Below are 9,048 nucleotides of genomic sequence, written 5' to 3' on the forward strand. Positions count from 1 at the left end.
AAAAAAAAAAAAAAAGTGGATGGCCTTTTTGTCAATGTCCACGCCTACCCACAGCTCCTTGAGTTTGACGTCAGCAGTGTTGCCAGAAGGAGCGAGGAAACAGGGCCGATCTGTGGCCACCAAGACCTCCCTGGGGCACTCAAGAGCTCAGTGCCCTGGAGTCCCTGGCTGGAAACAGGTGGAGGGCGGCTGCCCTCCTGCCCCACATCTGGGGGGCAGGGAGCCCCTGCTCTCCTACTCGCACTGGGCCCGGCCAGGCTTCCCCCAGTCGAGTTCGAGACTGTGGGACGAACAGAGTCCTCCAGCTGCGGAGCCTCAGAGCTGGCATCGGCTGCAGAGCTACTCCGATAATTTTGGCTTCTTGGTGTTGGTTCTTTTCTCCTCTGAATCCTGGTTGTTGGGCATTAAGGTTGCTGCTGTTCGGAGTTCATTTGGGTTAATCTGAGGTCCCGGAGCTTTGACGTTGCATTTTCTTGTGAATGTTTGCAGGGAGGGGTATTTAGAACAAAAACTTTCCTCCAGGTGTTTCTGGATCTCTATTGGTAAATCTCTGAATTGCCCATACTAGGAAGTTTCTGAACACTGCTGGACTTTCATCTTTGCTCTGGATCGCTTCAGCTAACTTTGAAGTGTTCACCAGTTTAATCTGAATGTCTTTCATTCTTTCTATAAGGCAGGTTTGAATGTAATCTTGAGGAGCCCTTCCCTTAGCTGGAATTTCACTTGCATTTTTACTTCTCCCCAATAGTCTGTGCACTGAGAAGGAGCTTTGTGTCCACAGCTTGCTTCTCCAAAGCCATCTCACAGCTGCTGCTTAGAAATAGTCCTGGTGAACATCCCCGCCCAGTCCAGATCAAGTCCATAAGCCAAATATTAGCCTATAGGTTTGATACCAGTCTATAAATTCCTCTTCAGATGCATGCAACACGTGCAATGATGCTAAATGCAGGAAGATCACAGGCCAGTGGGTGGAAAGTCTTGCAGATCCAGTGATGGTGGAACCTTGCCAACACTGGCAGGGGTCTCCTGTGGCTCCTCCAGCTCCAGGACTCTGGCTCCATCAGCATAGTTCCATGTGGCTAGTCAGCAGGAAGACAAAACAGAGCAAGTGTCTCCCACCTCCAAGGAGGAAGACAGGAGTTCCCAGAATCCTCAGGAGAGGACCACATGGAGGTCTCATTGGCTGTGATCAGAATGACAGCTAGAATCCACCCCTTCGCAAGTTGACAAGTTACGTAACTGCCACATAGGGCCACTTGCGAGGAGATGAAAGCTGCTCATCTTGCGAGGTAAGAGAGGAGGAGAAGGATGTGGTCTAGGGGAACAGTTCTTGTGTTTAAAGGGCACTTTCAGGAGGGGCGAAAGCTTACAGCTTTGCAGCAACCACTTTATAGTTAGTTACTAAGTTCATCCTTAGATCTTCTACATATTCCTTTTTCATTTATCTCAGGCAACATTTTGTGTGGGAATATATTGAGTCTTATTTCAGGCTATAAATTTGGTTTGGAGGTGTTGAGATTTCCCAGCTGTAAATCTGGGTAAAATGTCTCAGGTTGTCCAGCCATCCTGAGCTCACCAACGGGACATTTACCAAGCTTCTTGTCTCCAGGCCCATTGTTTGTGTTCCTAGCCTGCAGAGCGCCCAGTCCCTCAGCAGACAGAATATGCACTCGTTAGCAAGCAGGGTACTCACGGCCTGAGCAGGCAGAAGTCCCTGTGCTGTCCTGTCACGTAGATGCCTTTCCCTTTCAAAGTTGCTTAAATCTATAGAAGTAGTCCTTGTTATCCTGATCTATTCAATTGCTAGGTTTGGATTATGAGGAGTTAGATATCACTTATCCAAGTTTATTAAGTTTCTGGGTTCAGACAGAGAGTGTTGTGATAAGTAGGATGTATTCTTTCATTCATTTTTAGAAATTGAAATCGGAAGGCTCTCAGCTCATTCTCTTGATATATTCTATTTCACATCAATTTTATTTCAGCTAAGTCACCTTAAACAGATTACTGCTTGTCCTATTTGAAATTTTTACAAGAGTACACATCTTGCCAAAGAATCAAGTTATAACAATCCTTTCTGAAAGTGATTTCTCCTTCCTAACCTCAATCTTTTTTATTTTTCCAAGATTACATAGGACTTCTTCTAACTAGCACAAAACTACTCTTTATGTCTTCTAACCTGCTTATTAATAACCAATGTTTGGCCATGTATTGGTGGTATTCATCAATGTCAATAGAAACATGTTTACATTAACATAGATCTTTTATATGATAAAATCATTTTTAAACATGCTGTCTTTGTGGAGTATAACATCTTTATCATACTAATCCCTTTCTAGATTGCTTCTTCTATTTCCATAAATACTTTTAACATTGCCATCTACTTATCATTTAATTGTGATCAAAGTTGTATAAGGTGTTTCAAAATGTATTTTCAATTATTATCTTTTAAAACTTACTTTGAAAACTTGATTGCCAGTTTTACCAGAGATTTTTACTATCAACTTGTCAAGTTGTAATCTGTAAGGGCACATAATAAATCACACTCCATTTATTTAAGGATTTTGTTACTATTAGCTATTAAATGTATTCCTTTATTTTCAAATTAGATGTCTTGGTGTAAGTATTCACTTGATGTCTTCAATATTTACTTAGAATCTTGCAATTTTGGTATACTTTTAATTTTCTTATTGGTGGCCTTTAATTTTCCCTATATTGGAATATTTAGTAAAAGTTGATTTTCTAACAATATATGCAGTGACATTATTTGGGGCTCTACTTTAACTATCTTACATATTTTAAAATTTCCAATATGATTTGCAAAGTTCAATAAATTCTTAGTCTCCTAACTAGTAGGTAAAGTAATTTAAACTGTGGTTATTTACAAAATTGGCTGAATCAAGGAGATTTTGACAGATGTAAAATGTCATCAAAATCAATGAACTGGGTTTGGAATTCAACTTCCATAGGCATTAAAAGAATAAATGAATAATCAAAACTGATGTCCTAAATAGTTCATTAAGTGCCACAATGAATTTTATAAATATAATCTTTAATAATATGGAAGTGGCAAAGAATTCTTTCTAAAGTGAATTCTTAAGAGAATGGGGGGGGGTTGATAAAAGGAGGGAAACGACTTGCTCAAATTACCAGATCAGTAACTCTTGTGGATGTTATAATATCGCCACCTAGTGGAGAATCAAAAATCAAAAGCGAAATCGTCATCAATAGCATTATTTATTCAGCGTTCCCTGATTCAGACATTTTTTTAGGGCTTTGAGGTCCTAACCCCTTACTTTACTTACATGAAAAAACAGACACCAAGAGACTCCCAAAATTACACTCAACTAATTCTCAAAAATCTGACTACCGTTGAGTTAATTCCAACTCTTAGCGGCTCTAAAAGGCAGGGTAGAACTGCCCCTCTGCACTTCGGAGTCTGTAAGTCTTTAAGGGAGTAGAAACCCTCTCTTTCTCCCACAGAGCAGCTGGTAGTTTGGACTGCCGACCACCTGAGTCAAAACTGTAATTCAGATCTTAGCTCTCCAGACCCCTGATGGTGGCCCCTTGTGCTGGTGCTGACTTAGTGATCCGCAGGCATCTTAACATTTAAAACACCCTTGAAGTGAAAGCAAAGCTGGTTTTCCTATTTTAAAAAATTGTTATTTATCATCACAATGTTGTGGGGCACCACCAAGTCCATTCTGGCTCATAGCAAACTTATGTACAAGAGAGTGAAACACTGTCTGGTCTGTCACCATCCTCACAATTGTTATGTTTGAGCCCATTGTTGCAGCTACAATGACAGTCTATCTCCTTGGGGGTCTTCCTCTTTTTTGGTGAATTTTCAAAATGACAGCTTTCACATTTTTCTCTTACTGACTCATTTCAACTCAAATGCAACATTTCTGTTGTTTTGTTGAATCCCCTGGATGGTTGTTGATTTAATTATTTAATAAGAAGAGCCTGTGCTTATTGTCATCTCTTTTTTATTTCTTTTTCCAAAATAAGGGCGGGGGAGCCAAACCTATCAATGAATCAATTCTAAGTCACAGCGACCCTATCGGACCCTTTGCAAGGACAGACAGACTCATCTTTCTCCCAGAGAGCAGCTGGTGGGTTTCGACCACACTTGACCCGTGTACCTCCAGAGCCCCTGCAAGCAAGGAGACAGCATGGTCCTGCTCTACTTGTCATTTTCAAAGACGGTTGGAAAGTGCTCTGAAAAGAACCACACTGGAAGGTCGTGGATAGAGCGTAAGAAAACTGTGGAACAAACCACCAAATCATCAGAGACAGGACTTACTGGTCACCTAGAGACTGGTAGAAGCCCCAAGACTACAGTCACCCTTCCAGTCTGGAACTGAACTCACCCCCATGTTAGAATAAACAGCCCTTTAAACCCAAAAGGGCACCATTTACCCAAGTTTAAAGTTCAGAGGATTAGGAAAGAAGGAGGAATGGAAACAAGAGGCAAAAAGAGAAAGTGAAATAATCAATAGTGTATTGAAAAATTACAATGGTGTGTTAGACAGGGTCCTCTAGAGAAACAAAACCAGAATGCTAATAATTGTATATGTATTTATACAGATAGATGGATATATAAGAAATAAACAGTTAACTAAATTAAAAAGCAGCACAAATGGCTCAGTGCTACTCACTCCGGTGAGACAGTAGTGAGACACTGGCAGTCCTTCAAGTCTTGAGGGCTGCCAGGTAGTCCTCTGTAGAGCAATTCAGGCTATCCGGCCACAGGCAGCAAACAGCAAGGCAGATCACCAACATTCAGCCATATGACAGGGTCCAAAAGTCCCCAGCTCAAGAGATGTAAATTCCAATGGTGTAGCGAAGCAAGTCTTGAAGGAACCTCAAATTACAGCGACACAGTCCATGGGTTAGGTGTCCCACAGGTAGTGTAGCTTGCAAAATGAAGCACAGAACAAGCAAGGCAGCCGCACACTGGTCCGATGATCAAAGAGCAAGGGACAAGAAAGGCGAGGCTTGCCGAGCCATTTATCTCTCTGCCCTTCAGTTAATCCCAGATGTGTTTATCGGCCAGGTTGACACTAGAAACTAACTACCACATATGGATAAATTGAAACAAATGTGTGTGAATTTTTAAAATGTGAAACTATGGACTGCTCTGTAAATCTTCACCTAACTCACAATAAAAAGATTTTAAAAGGAACACAATTTGAGTTCCTCACTGCCATTGTAAAAATCAAAGAGCTCAGAAAACCTTGGCGCTAGAAACCCTATGTGAAATAATAGCTTGGAGGGTATAATGAGAAATAATAGCTTCACATTTTAATATTTTTCTCGATAACAGTTTCTATAATTTTGCAGCAATTGTTTTTCACACACACGCAGTGTATAACCCATCACAAAAACCACAACTATTGCTGACAAGTCTTTGCCAACTCACAGCAACCCAAAAGGACAGAAAACTTTCCACGACTTTGACAAAAGCAGGCTGCCACATCTTTCTCCCACAGAGCTTCCTTATATTTCTACTCCTCCACCATGTGTTTCTGTATCTAACCTGCTCTTTTCACAGCTAAGAAGTCATTAGACGTAGGACCCACCCTACTCTACTATTACCTCCTTAACAAAAGAAAGCTCCTTTTCCCAAATTGAGTCGCATTTAATGGTACAAGGGTTAAGATTTCAAAACATTTTGGAGTGACACAATTCAATCTATGACACATTCTTATACTGACTTTAAACTATCATTTAAATCATTATATATGTATGGATTGTGATAAGAGCTGTTAAGAACCCCCAATAAAATGAATTATTAAAAGAAAGAAAATATACTGTGAAAAAAATATATAGGGATTCACAATTATTGACTATTTGAAAAAACAAATCATTACCTATCCTTTCACAATTTAGAAAAATGAGTTTTAATATGATGAAAAGCATTTTAATATAATCAAATAATAATAGAACACTTTCAGTGAAAAAGGAAAAACCTCTCTTTCCTTTTTAATCGCATGTCCCTCACATCACTGGACGTCTCTGGATTGCCCAAGCCCTCCCTGCACCCTCATCCTCTTGCTCTTTGTTTTGCATCTGTTCAGTATCACTGTGCCTTCTGGAGAAAAGCAAACCAATCTATAAAATTCGTTGGATAGCGGAGTAGCTTGATGGTTTAGGGAAGTCAGTGCTAGAGTTAGCGTCTTAAAACTTTTAGTGAGTCTTTTCAACTAGCTAGCTGGACAATTTTGGCCAAATTATTCAACTACTCTTTTCTAGGGCACATCGTTTACCTTCACCACTCCTCTGTCAGTTTCTCAGACTTTCATGGTTTGCATGTTGCTATGATGCAAGTTACGTCAATGGCATTTCAAACACTAACAGGGCTACTGATGCAGGTTTCAGTGGTGCTTCAGGCTGAGTGCTGGTCTCAGAAAACCACAGGGACAATGCCACCCTGTCCTCTAGGGTCACTATGGGCCAGAATAGACCTCAGGGCAGGGAGTTTGGAGAATTCGAAAATGGGAGACAAAGAGGAAGGATGGGTAGTTGGAACATATGACCGGAGCAATAGAAACAATGTTGGAGATCACATTATGTCATTTTTCAAGAACAACCTGTTATTTGTTGTAAATGTACATTTTCCCTCGAAATATAAAGATAACTATACATAAAGGTGTCACCAAATAGAATACACAACAAACAAATTGACTATGCCTGTGGAAATTGTTGTCCCCAAACCATCAGGTACTTATCCTACTGTATTAGCCAATGGAAACAAAGAAAATATTGTGTGAACAAGAAACGGAGACGGATTTTATTGTCTTTACAGACAAGGAGTAGCATGAGGTCACAAAATGCCATGTGATTCCCACATTTAGGGGCACCTGGGTCCTTTATTCTTCACGCTTCAGGGTTCTGACTCCTCCCCCCTCTCCACTTTCTAAACTACCTTGGTTCATAAACAGACGTCCCGCTGGTGAACTATGTTTCCCCAGATGTTCTTTTTGTTTTTTGACATGTGCACACCTGTGTTTATTGCAGCATTTTACCAAATGTCAAAATCAAGGAAACAACAAAGACACCTATTATAAAGGAATAGACAAACCCTGGTACTTCCATGCAATAGAATATTTAATTTAATATCAATTAAAACAAAATGACTGTCAGGTTAGGCACAAGTGGAGTGAGGCGAGGACCACAGACTCTCAGTGCCTGTTTCCACTGTATAGACCATATCTCTGCAAAGATGGTCAATGTATCCCAAGCCCAAAGAACTTTCTGTAGGAAGTGCGGCAAGCATCAACGTCACAAAGTGACCCAGTATAAAAAGGTCAAGAATTCCCTGTACACGCAAGGAAAGAGGCACTATGATGGGAAGCAGAGTGGCTATGTGTAGTATTAAATTAAAATGGCGAGGGGAGGAGTGGTGGGGGGCCAGCCCCCACTGTTAATCGCGGGTTCAGTAATAATACTTCTCCCCAGATGTTCTTTGATGAACCACTAGATTGAGGTGTATGCTCAGGTAGAGCTGTGAGTCAAATACTGTGGTTCCTTCCGATGACTCTTAGATCTGGACTGAACTGAAGGATACTGGTACATTTAATGGGAACACTCTGAGTCTCAGTTCAAACTGGAAGACCCCTACGACTATTGTCTGTAGATGGATGTTGGGAGGAAATGTGCGTGCAATATAGAAGATTAAAATGAAAGAAGAGTGGGTCACTGAGGAAAAAATGGGGGAGGCATAAAAAGGGGCTCTTGATCTAAGGGTTTCAGGAAGAGATGTTGGAAAAGCGAAATATTATCAGGCAAAACAAGGCCAGTGGCTGACTATGAAAAAAATCTGTTGCTCATATGCACGTTCAGTTTGAATCTAAAGCAATTAAAACAAGTCTATGAGTGTCAAAATATGACCTTGAGTATGCCCCGCCTCCTCTGAAGAACAGATTTAATTCATTAATGAGCAAAGACATGCCCACTTGTGTGGTGACAACAAGAACACTGTGCGTGGATTAAGAACCAGTCACTAAAATCTACTTGCTGCACGTGAAACTGGACCTCTTGCCGAGGTAAAACACCGCTAAAAGCTGACGGAGTGAGTGGAAAGGAAAATGCATGTGTAAAGAGAAAACGAATGCCCCAGAGGAGCTTAACAGATGTGAAACACCATTCTCAAAGAGGATGGTGACGTTTTCATGAGAGACGTCCAAGAGATAGCAACTGTGTGGTAACAGGAATGCAGTGAGGCGAATGAAGAACAAGGGGGAGATGACAAGACAGTGGAGACTGCCAGTAGGAGGATACGAAGAGCCTTCTAGACCAGCACGGACAGCCCCAGGTGTGGATGAGCCCCAGGCAGAGGCAGAGGCTGAAGGCAAAGTGAGAAAAAAAGAAGGGCAAAAACAAAGCCAAAGCGGTGAAGGCAGCGAAAGGCTTAACCTGGTAGACGGAAAAAACATCCTTGGAAGGGGAGATGGGGGGATGGGGGAGGGGATTGAAGAAAATGTCTGACTGGATTCCAGCATTCACCTGCTGATGATTTTAACCCTGAGTCTCTTCCTTCAATTTGAACTTCATAGAACTCAAGTTCGTCTGGAGATCATATATAATTTTTTTTTAATCTAAAGAAAGCTGTACAGGTGTTTTTATTAGAGGGGCTTTATTATTATTATCCAGGTGCTCTCAGATGTCACCATCTTGTCAAGTATTAATTAACGGTGATCATTTGTTCTTACAACTTCATAATTATGGTCAGCAAATGCCAAACATTTCAGATAACCCAGATTTACCTGCAGCTATTATGCAAATGTAATTATAAAAGGAAATGCCCTGGGATCTTATGAGAAGGGCTTGTTTGAAGTTTAAATTTGTTTTTTTCTTTCTATCTTTTTAATGACTTTTTCTTTGTACACACAAAATAGTCTTGTTCTGAATTAAACAAAAGTTAATGTCAGAAGTGACACCAAAACTTAGATCAGTGGTTCTCCACCTTCCCAATGCCGCGACCCTTGAATACAGCTTCTTATGTGATGGTGACCCCAACCATAAAATTATTTTCGTTGCTACTTC

General features: G+C 40.8%; 1 pseudogene; it reads left to right on the forward strand.

Moving 5' to 3' along the window:
- The first annotated feature begins 8,052 nt into the window (after nucleotides 1–8,052).
- LOC115871001 lies at nucleotides 8,053–8,425 on the forward strand (annotated as a pseudogene).
- Nucleotides 8,426–9,048: the final 623 nt, after the last annotated feature.

This window comes from Echinops telfairi, unplaced genomic scaffold (genome assembly GCF_000313985.2).
Source record: "Echinops telfairi isolate 266 unplaced genomic scaffold, ASM31398v2 ScPeMD7_1;HRSCAF=3_0, whole genome shotgun sequence".
Lineage (NCBI taxonomy): Eukaryota > Metazoa > Chordata > Mammalia > Afrosoricida > Tenrecidae > Echinops > Echinops telfairi.